At 41.9% G+C, this 12,595-nt stretch overlaps 1 long non-coding RNA gene and 2 other non-coding genes across 3 annotated transcripts; 2 read left to right on the top strand and 1 right to left on the bottom strand.

The window, feature by feature from the left end:
* Positions 1-181: 181 nt before the first annotated feature.
* LOC116357822 (uncharacterized) lies at positions 182-10,618 on the bottom strand. Its single transcript, XR_004205853.1, has 2 exons — positions 9,723-10,618; positions 182-1,506 (listed from the first exon to the last, which is right to left on the bottom strand). It is a non-coding gene; the product is annotated as an uncharacterized LOC116357822 (long non-coding RNA).
* An 816-nt stretch (positions 10,619-11,434) lies between these two features.
* trnae-cuc (transfer RNA glutamic acid (anticodon CUC)) lies at positions 11,435-11,506 on the top strand. Its single transcript has one exon. It is a non-coding gene; the product is annotated as a tRNA-Glu (tRNA).
* Positions 11,507-12,150: 644 nt separating this feature from the next.
* trnae-cuc (transfer RNA glutamic acid (anticodon CUC)) lies at positions 12,151-12,222 on the top strand. The gene has a single exon. It is a non-coding gene; the product is annotated as a tRNA-Glu (tRNA).
* The last annotated feature ends 373 nt before the right edge of the window (positions 12,223-12,595 follow it).

The following is a 12,595-nucleotide window of genomic DNA, read 5'->3' as shown; positions in this document are numbered from 1 at the left end:
TTGTTTCTGAATTTTGGGAAAACCTTGCAAATTACTTAGTGGGGAAAAAAAGTATTTAGTCAGCCACCAATTGTGCAAGTTCTCCCACTTAAAAAGATGAGAGGCCTGTAATTTTCATCATAGGTACACTTCAACTATGACAGACAAAATGAGAAGAAAAAAAATCCAGAAAATCACATTGTAGGATTTTCAATTAATTTATTTGCAAATTATGGAAAATAAGTATTTGGTCAATAACAAAATAACCTTTTCCTAAATCATTACAATAACATTTTTTTTCAGAGTGATTACAATTGCACTAAGAATTGTTTATTTGTTTCAGTATTTTCTCGTTAATACCTGCATCTGTTTTGTATGTTGTAAGAATGTAAATTGTTGATCTGCATTTTGAATAAAACATTATTTAAAAAAATTTTTTAACCCAGCACAGGTCTGCTTCCTCTAAAGCCAAGGCTAAACTGCATATTGTGCTGACCCAACAAGTGTGCCTTGTTGCTGGCAGGGGTGGAAAACGTACTCAATTGTCTTGAGTAAAACATAAAGATACCTTAATAGAAAATTACTCAAGTAAAAGTGACCAAGTCACCAAGTAAAATACTACTTGAGTATAAGTCAAAAAGTATCTGGTTTTAAATGTACTTAAGTACAGTGGTGTAAAAAGTAACAATTATCATACTTGAGTAAAAGTACAAAGTAAAAGTTATACATTCAATTCCTTATATTAAGCAGTGGTGGATGTACATAAGTATCAAAAGTAAAAGTATGAAATGTAAGAGCCGTAAATCTAAAAAGCAAAACAACCAGACCTTTTATTTAGAGCTCCGTAAAAAAAAAAAGTGGATTGTCAAATAGGCAACACTTCAAAATACATCTCTTACAGACAAAACAGAATTATGCCTTAATAATTAAGGAATATAGCCAGTACACGTAAGCACTTACATTGCTTTAGAACAGCTCATCAAAAGTACACACAACTTCACTGTAGGAATATGAGGACATCACCACTGATGGAACTGTATTAGAAATCAGTGTCAGGTCATAACTTTGTAACAAGGACACCTATAATTTAGGTTTAAATTTCACAAGTTAACAAAAATGCATAAGGCATCCGTGTCCTTGGGCTTGCTAGCGTTAAGCTGTCATTACTTGAAGTTGAAGAATTTATGGTTCATCTTCAGTGAAAGCTAGTTTTCAAAGTTTCTGGAATACAGCCTTGCTCTCCGGGGGCTGAAAACAAGTCCTGCAATGCTGAACAGCCTTCCACAGGAAGCTGATGCAGGTATGGGTGTGTTTAACCTCAGAGACAGCTTACAGACTGCCGGGAAAGACTTGAGCAACTCCATACGATCAGCTGAACAGGCCAGGTATCCGTCCAGCTGGTATCCGTGGAGCTTTCCTGTGCTTGAGACGTTTTCAATGCAGAGAAGAAATCCTCATCTGATGAACTGGTGCCATCACCTAGCTGCAGCAAGGGTTCTTCCAGGTGGTCCTTGATGTCATCCATTCCTGAAATACAAGGAAGATGACAATAGAAATCATGCCGTTATGAGCCTACGTGAATCCATCCCCATCCATATTTTTATTTAACTAGGCAAGTCAGTTAACCAGTTATGCATTAGGGGGCGCTATTAAAATTTTGGGATGAAAAACGTTCCCGTTTTAAACAAGATATTTTGTCACAAAAAGATGCTCGACTATGCATATAATTGACAGCTTTGGAAAGAAAACACTCTGACGTTTCCAAATCTGCAAAGATATTATCTGTGAGTGCCACAGAACTGATGCTACAGGCGAAACCAAGATGAAATTTCAAACAGGAAATGCCCCAGATTTTGAATGCGCTTTGTTTCAATGTCTCCTTATATGGCTGTGAATGCGCAAGGAATGAGCCTACACTTTCTGTCGTTTCCCCAAGGTGTCTGCAGCATTGTGACGTATTTGTAGGCATATCATTGGAAGATTGACCGTAAGAGACTACATTTACCAGGTGTCCGATTGGTGTCCCCCGTCAAAATTATTGCGTAATCTCCAGCTGCATGCATTTTTCCATGTGGTTCAGAGGAGAAACCAAACTTCCACGAATGATATATCATCGAATAGATATGTGAAAACACCTTGAGGATTGATTCTAAACAACGTTTGCCATGTTTCTGTCGATATTATGGAGTTATTTTGGAAAAAAAGTTTGGCGTTATAATGACTGAATTTTCGGGGGGTTTTCTTAGCCAAACGTGATGAACAAAACGGAGCGATTTCTCCTACACAAATAATATTTTGGGAAAAACTGAACATTTGCTATCTAACTGAGAGTCTCGTCATTGAAAACATCCGAAGTTCTTCAAAGGTAAATGATTTTATTTGAATGCTTTTCTTGTTTTTGTGAAAATGTTGCCTGCTGAATGCTAGGCTTAATGCTATGCTAGCTATCAATACTCTTACACAAATACACAAATGCTATGGTTGAAAAGCATATTTTGAAAATCTGAGATGACAGTGTTGTTAACAAAAGGCTAAGCTTGAGAGCCAATATATTTATTTCATTTCATTTGCGATTTTCATGAATAGTTAACGTTGCGTTATGGTAATGAGCTTGAGGCTATAATTACGATCCCGGATACGGGACTGCTCGTCGCTAGAGGTTAAGAAAAAAAACATCTTATTTACAATGACGGCCTAGGAACAGTGGGTTAATTGCCTTGTTCAGGGGCAGAGCGACAGAGTTTTACCTTGTCAGCTCGGATATTCGATCTAGCAACCTTTCGGTTATTGGTCCAACGCTCTAACCACTAGGCTACCCGCCGTTATATAAACCAAGCAACAGGGCTAAGCAGAATGATCTAGAGGCGACGTTGGTTATTAAAATGATTGCATCTGAGCTCCTAGAGTGTGCGGCTCTCCTTTAATTTCTCAAGTGTTCTACCCATTGGACTGAACCACAAAGTCAGGAATGTAGTTTAAATGGGTGATTCTCAAATCTATGAAGTGTCAAATTGTTATGAATTGTATGAATAATGACTAAATTATGTATACATTTAACGTAGAACTATAACTAACAGAATTGTACCCTGTCTCTGTATAATGATGTTTGTCCATAAGAGAAGAGAAACTGTGGCAGACAACTTGTGACCTCTGTGAAACTGATAACAGGGAAGGAAGTCTCCCCACACAGAGGGGAGAAACCGTTGGGCTTGCAGTAGATTGTGCCACATGTTGTAGGATGTGATAAACAATGTATGTATGTGTAGGAGAAATCTTGTAGACTACATTGTCATTGTCTGAGAAGAGGGACATTTATGACGAAATAGGAGTTATATAAACCAATGTACAGGAAATGATAAGCAGAGCTCTCGTAAATAAAAGTGGCTGACTATTGTAGACTGGCCTCTGTTTCATTTCAACAAGAATCTTACAAATTCTTGGTAGCAGACCGAGTAGTTTAATTGAAGTTCAGTTTATGAACATTGAGAACATAATTATCTTAACACAAATGAACACTATACACAGTTGTTTATGAATAATAAAATACTGTTAATTAACCACGTTGTCTTACCCATTCTGATGGTGGCCTACCTAACAGTAAAGAAACTGGGTCCAATGTTCATTTTCAAAAGGGATATTCTACCCAACCATGAAATAGGAAGCGAGTTGAAGCACTCCAGATCCTGTGTTATTGTATCAAACAAGGAAATAAAATTAGCTTTGTACATTTGTTGGAATTTAGGAGTTACAAATATACCCAGATACTTGAAACCTGAGGAAGGCCATTTAAAAGGAAAGGGTGGAGAAGTATTAGGTACAGAATGAAGGTTACCAAGTGGCATAGCCTCTAATTTAGTTAAGTTAATCTTGTAGCCTGAGATTTCAATGAATAATTCATTAATATTAAGAAGAGATGTAATTGAAGTCTCGGGACTAGAGATGAATATCAGGACATCATCAGCATACAAGTTTATTTTATGGTGAACCTCACCAATGAGCAGCCCCTGTATAGCAGGCTTTACCCTGATGGCCTCGGCCAGTGGATCCGTAACGAGTGCAAATAGGAGAGGGGACAAAGGACAGCCCTGTCGGGTACCGCTGTGTATAGAGAATCTATTTGACCTTAGACCATTAGTAAGGACAGCAGCCTGAGAAAACTTTGACCTATTTTATAAAGTTGTCCCCTAGACCCAATTTAGTCAGAGCAAATAATAGGTAAGACCACTCCACACGGTCAAATGCTTTCTCAGCATCTAGGGAGAGCGCAAGACCATCCATAGCACTTCGTTGGTAGGCTTGAATAACATTAAGAAGCTGCCTGACATTGTTACATAACTTACGGCCCTTAATGAAGCCAGTTTGGTCTCCTTTCACAATTAGTGGCAGTGAGTCCTCTAATCTTGTGGCTAGAACTTTAGAAAGCTTTAATGCACCTATTATCGGTAATAGGTGCATTAAGGAGAGACCTCTGTTCATTTATCAATTTATTTTTCAGATAAATGATTGCCATCAGACTCAGTAATTAGTAGCAATTGACTGTGAGTCAGCTCTCTTTTTAGCTAGGTACGCCAAGTACTTTCCTGGTTTATCGCCATGTTCATATAGCTCTTGCCTGACAAACCTCATCTTCTTTTCAGCGTCCTGTGTTAGGAGAGAGTCCAACGTTGATCTAAGGACTGATATTTCCTTTAATAGGGCAGGAGTGGGAGTTTTAATGTAGTCCTCTTTAGTACCTAATTCACCCTCTAATGTTTTTGCTTTTCATGCATTTTCCACCTCAGTGGCTGTGTATGACATAATCAGACCCCTGGCGTACGCTTTACAGGTTTCCCAAAGAAGCGAGGGGTTCTGTTGTGAGTTAATAGAGAAAAATGGTTTAAACTCTGCAATAAAAATATGATGTGAATGTATGGTCTTTAAGAATGGTTGTATTCAACCTCCAAGGTCTTGACAGATTGGATGCCCCATTGAGTTTTATGTCCAGGATGACCTCCGCATGATCTGATATGACTATGCTTCCTATCCTAGCGGATAAAACAGACTGCAAAGACATCCTGGGCATAAAAACATTCATCTATTCTAGTCTGACATCCATGAGGTGCAGAGAAAAAAGTGAACTCTCTGTTGAAGGGATGAAAGGTTCTCCAAACATCAGCATACCCCAGATTATCACAAATAGCTTTAAGTGACCTAGTTTGAGGAGAGAGTGAAGCTATACCGCTGCGAAACTTGTCAATAAGGGGGTTCAAAAAACAATTAAAATCTCCTCCAACTACTGCAATGTCTGAGTTTAATTCTGAAATGTCTAGAAATACTTTAGTGAGGAAATCAAGGAGGGTGGGCAGGGGGGGGGGAAGTAAATATTCATTATGGAAATGTTCTGCCCGTGTAAAGTACCATTAATTATAACAAAACAACCAAATGTATATTTCATACAATTCAACACTAAGTGGTAGGTTATTTTTCCCAGGAATTGCTACACCCCTACTTCTGGATGTAAAGGATGAGAAAAACACTTGGCCAAACCCCCCTTGTTGCAATTTCAGATGCTCCTTACCATCCAAGATGCCGTAGCAATCATTAGTCTTTTGTCTTCGTCTTGTCATGTTCCGTGTATATATCTTCATATATCTTTTTTCTTCGCATTCAATTTTAAAATATTTTTCTTAACCCCAACTTCAACATACTCTCCTGCAACCCACCTCACCCAATGTGGTATAGATCTGCTATTTTATTTACTTTATAACCAGAACCCTCAACAGAAGCTAGCCAGCTAACTAGCTACTAGCTAGTAGTCAGCTAGCCACTGCTAGCGGTCATCAGCTAACCTTTAGTCCGGACAACTCCTGCCAGTCTGCACAGCGCAGATTCAACCCAGAGCTTATCGGACTTATTTTTCTCCATATCCATGGATTCCTACCGCAAGCTGTGAACCTCTTCACCTGAATCATCCCAGCTAGCTAGCTGCTATCCGATTGGCTTCTTCTGGCTAACGTCTCTGTCCCGAAGAAAGCATCAATTAGCCTGGAGCTAGCCTATGCTAGGCCCATCTCCCAGCTAGCTGAAGAGGTCCATCAGCCACTCATTGTGCTACAATACCTATTTTGCCAATTGGCCTGGACCCCTTTTACTGCCGATCCATCATGACTGGACTACAGACATAATCCGCCCGAGGTGGGTTTCCAAAAGGCTCCTCCGTCGCGACGTCCCCTGAATGCCCATCTGCTAGCCTGCTAGCCACGGCCCGCTACCTGTCAAGAGCATACCAGAATGTTAGCTGAAGAGGTCCATCAGCCAATTTTTTGGGCTACTATACCTATTTTACCTATTTTGCCAATTGGCTTGGACCCTTTTACTACACGGACCCCTGCTGATCCATCACGACTGGTCTGCCGATGTAACCGCATGAGGGGGCTACAACAGACTTCTTCTGGGCTAGAAAATCTAGACCATCTCTTTCTAAAATTATCTGCCACAATTGTTGCAACCTCTATTACTAGCCTGTTCAACCTCTCTTTCGTAACGTCTGAGATCCCCAAAGATTGGAAAGCTGCCGCGGTCATCCCCCTCTTCAAAGGGGGAGACACTCTAGACCCAAACTGCTACAGACCTACATCTATCCTACCCTGCCTTTCTAAGGTCTTCGAAAGCCAAGTTAACAAACAGATCACAGACCATTTAGAATCCCACCATACCGTCTCCACTATGCAATCTGGTTTCTGAGCTGGTCATGGGTGCACCTCAGCCACGCTCAAGTTCCAAAACGATATAACCTCCATCGATAAGAGACAATACTGTGCAGCTGTATACATAGACCTGGCCAAAGCTTTCGACTCTCTCAATCACCACATTCTTATCGGTAGACTCAACAGCCTTGGTGTCTCAAATGACTGCCTAGCCTGGATCATCAACTACTTCTTAAGACAGAGTTCAGTGTACCAAATCGGAGGGCCTGTTGTCCGTACCTCTGGCAGTCTATGGGGGTGCCATAGGGTTCAATTCTCGGGCCAACTCTTTTCTCTGTATGTCGCTCTTGCTGCTGGTGATTCTCTGATCCACCTCTACGCAGACAATACCATTCTGTATACCTCTGGCCCTTCTTTGGACACTGTGTTAACTAACCTCCAGACGAGCTTCAACGCCATACAACTCCTCTTCCATGGCCTCCAACTGCTCTTAAATGCAAGTATAACTAAATGCATGCTCTTCAACCGATCGCTACCAGCACCCGCCCGTCCAGCATCACTACTCTGGTTAGTTCTGACTTAGGCATTTGTAGATGTCCACATATACTAGGTGTCTGGTTAGAATGTAAACTATCCTTCCAAACTCACATTAAGCATCTCCAATCCAAAATTAAATCTAGAATCAGCTTCTCATTGTGCAAAAAAGCATCCTTCACTCATGCTGCCAAACATACCCTCATAATACTGACTATCCTACCGATCCTTGACTTCGGCGATGTCATTTACAAAATAGCCTCCAACACTCTACTCAGCAAATTGGATGCAGTCTATCACAGTGCCATCCGTTTTGTAACCAAAGCCCCATATACTACCAACCACTGCGACCTGTATGCTCTCATTGGACGGCCTTCGCTTCAAATTCATTGCCAAACCCACTGGCCCATCCAACTACCTCAGCCCCATACTGTTATTTATTTTTGCTACTTTGCACCCCAGTATCTCTACTTGCACATTTATCACTCCAGTGTTTAAATTGCTAAAATCTAATTATTTCGCCACTATGGCCTACTTATTTCCTTACCTCACCTCATTTGCACACACTGAATATAGACTTTTTTTTCTATTGAGTTATTGACTGTATGTTTGTTTATTCCATTTTTTTTTATTTTACCTTTATTTAACCAGGTAGGATAGTTGAGAACAGGTTCTCATTTACAACTGTGACCTGACCAAGATAACGCAAAGCAGTGCGACACAAACAACACAAGAGTTACACATGGCCTCCAACGCTATACTCAACAAATTGGATGCAGTCTCCCACAGTGCCATCAGTTTTGTCACCAAAGCCTCATATACTACCCACCACTGCTACCTGTATGCTCTCGTTGGTTGGCCCTCGCTTCATACTCGTCGCCAAACTCACTGGCTCCAGGTCATCTACAAGTCTCTGCTAGGTAAAGCCCCGACTTATCTCAACTCACTGGTCACCATAGCAGCACCTATCCATAGCACGCGCTCCAGCAGGTATATCTCACTGGTCACCCCCAAAGCCAATTCTTCCTTCGGACACCTCTCCTTCCAGTTCTCTGCTGCCAATGACTGGAACGAACTGCAAAAATCACTAAAGCTGGAGACTCTTACCTCCCTCACTAGCTTTAAGCACCAGCTGTCAGAGCAGCTCACAGATCACTGTACATAGCTCGTCTGTAAATAGCCCATCCAATCTACCTCATCCCCATACTGTATTTATTAATTTATCTTGCTCCTTTGCACCCCAGTATCTCTACTTGCACATTCATCTTCTGCACATTCTACCATTCCAGTGTTTAATTGCTATATTGTAATTACTTCGCCACTATGGCCTATTTATTGCCCTACCTCCCTTATACTACCTCATTTGCACATGCTGTATATAGACTTTTCTACTGTATTATTGATTGTATGTTTGTTTATTCCATGTGTAACTCTGTTGTATGTGTCGAACTGCTTTGCTTTATCTTGGCCAGGTCGCAGTTGTAAATGAGAACTTGTTCTCAACTATCCTACCTGGTTAAATAAAGGTGGGGGGGGGAAATAATTAATGGGGTTATGGATCCCTCTAATGTTCATTCACTCAGTCTGTTACCTGCTATTGCACTTTGACCAACCAATATCCAGACTGAATCCTACTGTAAAAATGGGATGGTGTGTTGAACTCTCCTCTATCTCACCGAGTGTAAACAAGCGATATGAACCCTGAACCCGACCTATACTAAACCTGAAAATGAAACACGTAAAGATGCAGAAGGGGGTTTCCCCACTAGCTAACATGTTTCATCACAGTCTTCATAAAAGTCCTGTAACTTGCACTGCACTCCATCAGACACAGAGAAATATCTGACGCACACTGGAAACATGTTTCTATTTCCCTTGTTTGAGGCATCACTGGCAACTGAGAAATACACCAGCTCGCAGATAATAATTTTCCGCGGTAAACGTCACGAAGAATGCGCCGATATTGCTAGCACCTTTAGCTAGCTTGGCCTCCTTGTGCATTTCTGTGGATGCATGCCGAGTTTGGTCACTCTCCCCTCCAAGGCCAATTGAGAATTCCTAACGGCATAAAGTACAGAAAGCTTTCGCCGAGTCACCACTGACAGCCTTAACCCACGTATTTTTTTTTACTTCCCATTGTTTGTTGTAGCTGCACAGTCTTCTTTTTTGCAGGTTTATTCATATTTCCTTGATATGCCAAACCGACCGAAAACAACAACAGAAATGACTTTGCCGGAATTGGCGCGTTTACGCTATTACCGTGATTGGATGAAAATACGGGACAAGGGAGATCACTTTCGGGACAAACCAATTTAGCCCAATATAAGGGACATCCCGGCTAATACGGGACAGTTGACAACCCTAGTCAGAGCTGTAGTGGCAGTTACTTTAGCAAGAAAAATGATAAAACATACGAATATTGCTGAACAGGAGCACTTGAGAACTCACATCACTGCTTCATGATCAGATTCAAATAAAAAAAAGTTATCCAATGCTGCGAAGGTGCAGCTGAAAGTTATTTACCTGAGAGAGTCAATCAACGCAGCAGCCTCTTCTGGTGTGTAAAGTTTTTTTAGGCGATCCGTTGACCATAATCTTCAATGTGGCTGGGTACATCCGTGCGTAGTCCATATTCATTATCTTGAGTCGAGCCTTCACCTCATCAAACGACATGCGTCTTCGTACAACCGCTGTGGGATAATCATTGAAGAATGAGACCCTTGGACCTTGACTACAGTCAGAACCGATGCGTCTGGCCGCATCCAGGACGCGCTGCTTGTGGGTGAAGTTGTGGAACTCTATAACCACTGGCCGTGGGCGCTGGTTGTGGCCGTGTATCGGTTCTTGAGAGCGATGGGCTCTGTCCAGCTTCACACGATCAGCTTTAGTATCAATTTGTAGGTAGCCAGGGATCCATTCCACGAAAATGTATACTGAACGTGTCCTTTTCCGGGAGTCCCACAACACGGATATTGCATCTGCGTCCTCGATTATCCAAGTCGTCAATGTGCTCCGCAATTTCGCGCACCTGTTTCTCAAGTGCCTTTATTTATTGATCTAGTTGAAGTTTCCACAGTAGCAATTCTTCCTCCTGCCTCATCCACACGCTTGACAACCGTCTGTAGTTCAGCTGAATGGCCTGCTATTGCTTCCAAAGACCGTTCCTATCTTAACATCGATCTCTTTAGTAAATGTTATCCGTCTTCTTTTCAATCACCTTCCTTGTCCTATCGAGATTCTGGACGGGGTGTAGTTCTCCAACCAGCAATGACCTGAGTGAGGATGTTGAGGACCTCTGGGAAATGGGACCAGTGGTCATCTGGTCTTTGCATGGCTCGGTGGTGGGAGGTGGCTGTTTGAACGTTAAATGACGAGACAGAGGCATTGATGCGAGTAACAAGTCTTGTTCAGTACATCACAACACATCCGGGTATCTCAAGCACCCCGGTAAAACACAAGAGTTGCAGTAATAAACATTTACCAACAGATGGCATCACTGTGCCATTTTACACCCATAACAGTGGCTGGATGTTGGACTTAATCCTGATAGCCTCCCAGCCCTCAGGGAAGAGCTACATGTGTTTCTTGAAAGCCATTTTATTAGCAGCATGTTTTTTTAAATCACTACTTGCTGGCTGAGAGGCAGATTCTTCCTGCATCGATGCCACCAAATACCCAGCCCAGCACACTTTCAACCACCCACTTGAAGGTCTGCTCCTTATAAAGGCCAAACTGCATCTTATGCTGACCCGGCAAATGTGCTCTGCTTGCTGGGTTGCCACCTCTGAGCAGTACAGCCCTCCTGGCTGAGTCCACCACTTTGTCTGGAGACACAGCCCTGCTCCATGCTCTTTTAGTAGTTTTTTGTCCTGTAACTCCTGGAATCCTTACTGTCCTTTAAGACAAGGATTCCATTTGGCAGTTTTCTGAAGCTGGACTCCCTGTCTGCTGTGAAAATCAAGGGGAAAGTTTGTATTTAATAAGCATAAATTATATACATTTTAATCACAGTGAGCAGATTAGATTAATAGATGGAACAATACAATTAAGTGTATAAACTCTAGCTACCTATGTTATCTCTAGCTACTTGCTAAAGGACATTTCTACCACAAACAGACACACCAGCATAAGCAAGAGCATAGGATATCGCTCGTGCTTTGTCATTCATAGTTAACACGATGACCCTAGCCTATTTGATATGAATACAATGCTTGCTCTCCTGTAAGCTTATAGCTTCCCTGGTGGTCTAGTGGTTAGGATTCGGCGCTCTCACCGCCGCGGCCCGGGTTCGATTCCCGGTCAGGGAACAACTGTTTTTACTCACGGAACAATCTCTGGTTGCAAGTCTTTTTCATTGTGTTTCACCTTGTTAACTGTGAATGACAATGAAAAACTTTGCTGGACATGTTAACTGTTTTTCTTCATGTTAACAAAGTCGGTAGAGCAAAGGTGCAGACGCTCGGAAGTACTACAGGGCTACTTTGGACTATTGCCGTAGTGCTGTGAGCTTTCCGGTGCCCTGTTGAAAATGTCAGATACATTAATTTGCTTGACCATGCTGTCGGTCATGTAACTGTTTGTTACATGAAAAATGCTTTGTGGACTTCACCAGAAAGATGTTGCGTTGAATGTATTCTGACACTGTCTTCTTATTGTCTCGGCCTTAGGCCTATATATCACGGTGGCTTGGCCTATGAGCTAACAGGTTATAGAGCAAACAACGCAATAATCACAACACGCTTTTTTTTTATGGATTGGCTTCCCCAGTGATTTTACCCTCACACCGCTACTGCAGAGTGATTTGCTCACCGTGTGCCACCGTGTGCTCCCCTCTTCCCTCGTAAAAGCCAAGTGCGAGTACTTTAAGTTAGCTAGCTCTACCTACCAATCGGACATTATGTGTACGTCGTGTAATATATGTCATGTCACTTGTTGGAGAAGAAATTTAGTTTCCCTGGTGGTCTAGTGGTTAGGATTCGGCGCTCTCACCGCCGCGGCCCGGGTTCGATTCCCGGTCAGGGAATTACCATTTTACGCATTCAATCGAAAGTACCGTTTTTTGACTGCTTGGAAGTATTCAAAAGCCCATAGGCTTCCCCACCTTCAACTTCTGTTTCCAAGGATTTTGCATAGTTTAAAAAAATACATATATATACAGTTAACATGGTGAAAAACAATGAAAAACTTTGATGGTCACCATGTTAACTGATTTTCATCAGGTTCACTGAGATGACAGAGGCAGATGCTCCGGAGTAGTACAAGGCTGCTTGAGACTATTGCCGATGTGCCGTGAGCTTTCCAGTAACCTGTTGAAAATATCGGAAGCATAACTTGCTTGACTATGCTGTAGGTCATGTAACTGTTTGTCAAGTTTAGTCAAGTAGTAGGCCTGATTA

The sequence above is a fragment of the Oncorhynchus kisutch genome, linkage group LG27 (assembly GCF_002021735.2).
Source record: "Oncorhynchus kisutch isolate 150728-3 linkage group LG27, Okis_V2, whole genome shotgun sequence".
NCBI classification, from domain to species: domain Eukaryota; kingdom Metazoa; phylum Chordata; class Actinopteri; order Salmoniformes; family Salmonidae; genus Oncorhynchus; species Oncorhynchus kisutch.
This window is presented reverse-complemented; position numbering and strand designations above follow the sequence as displayed.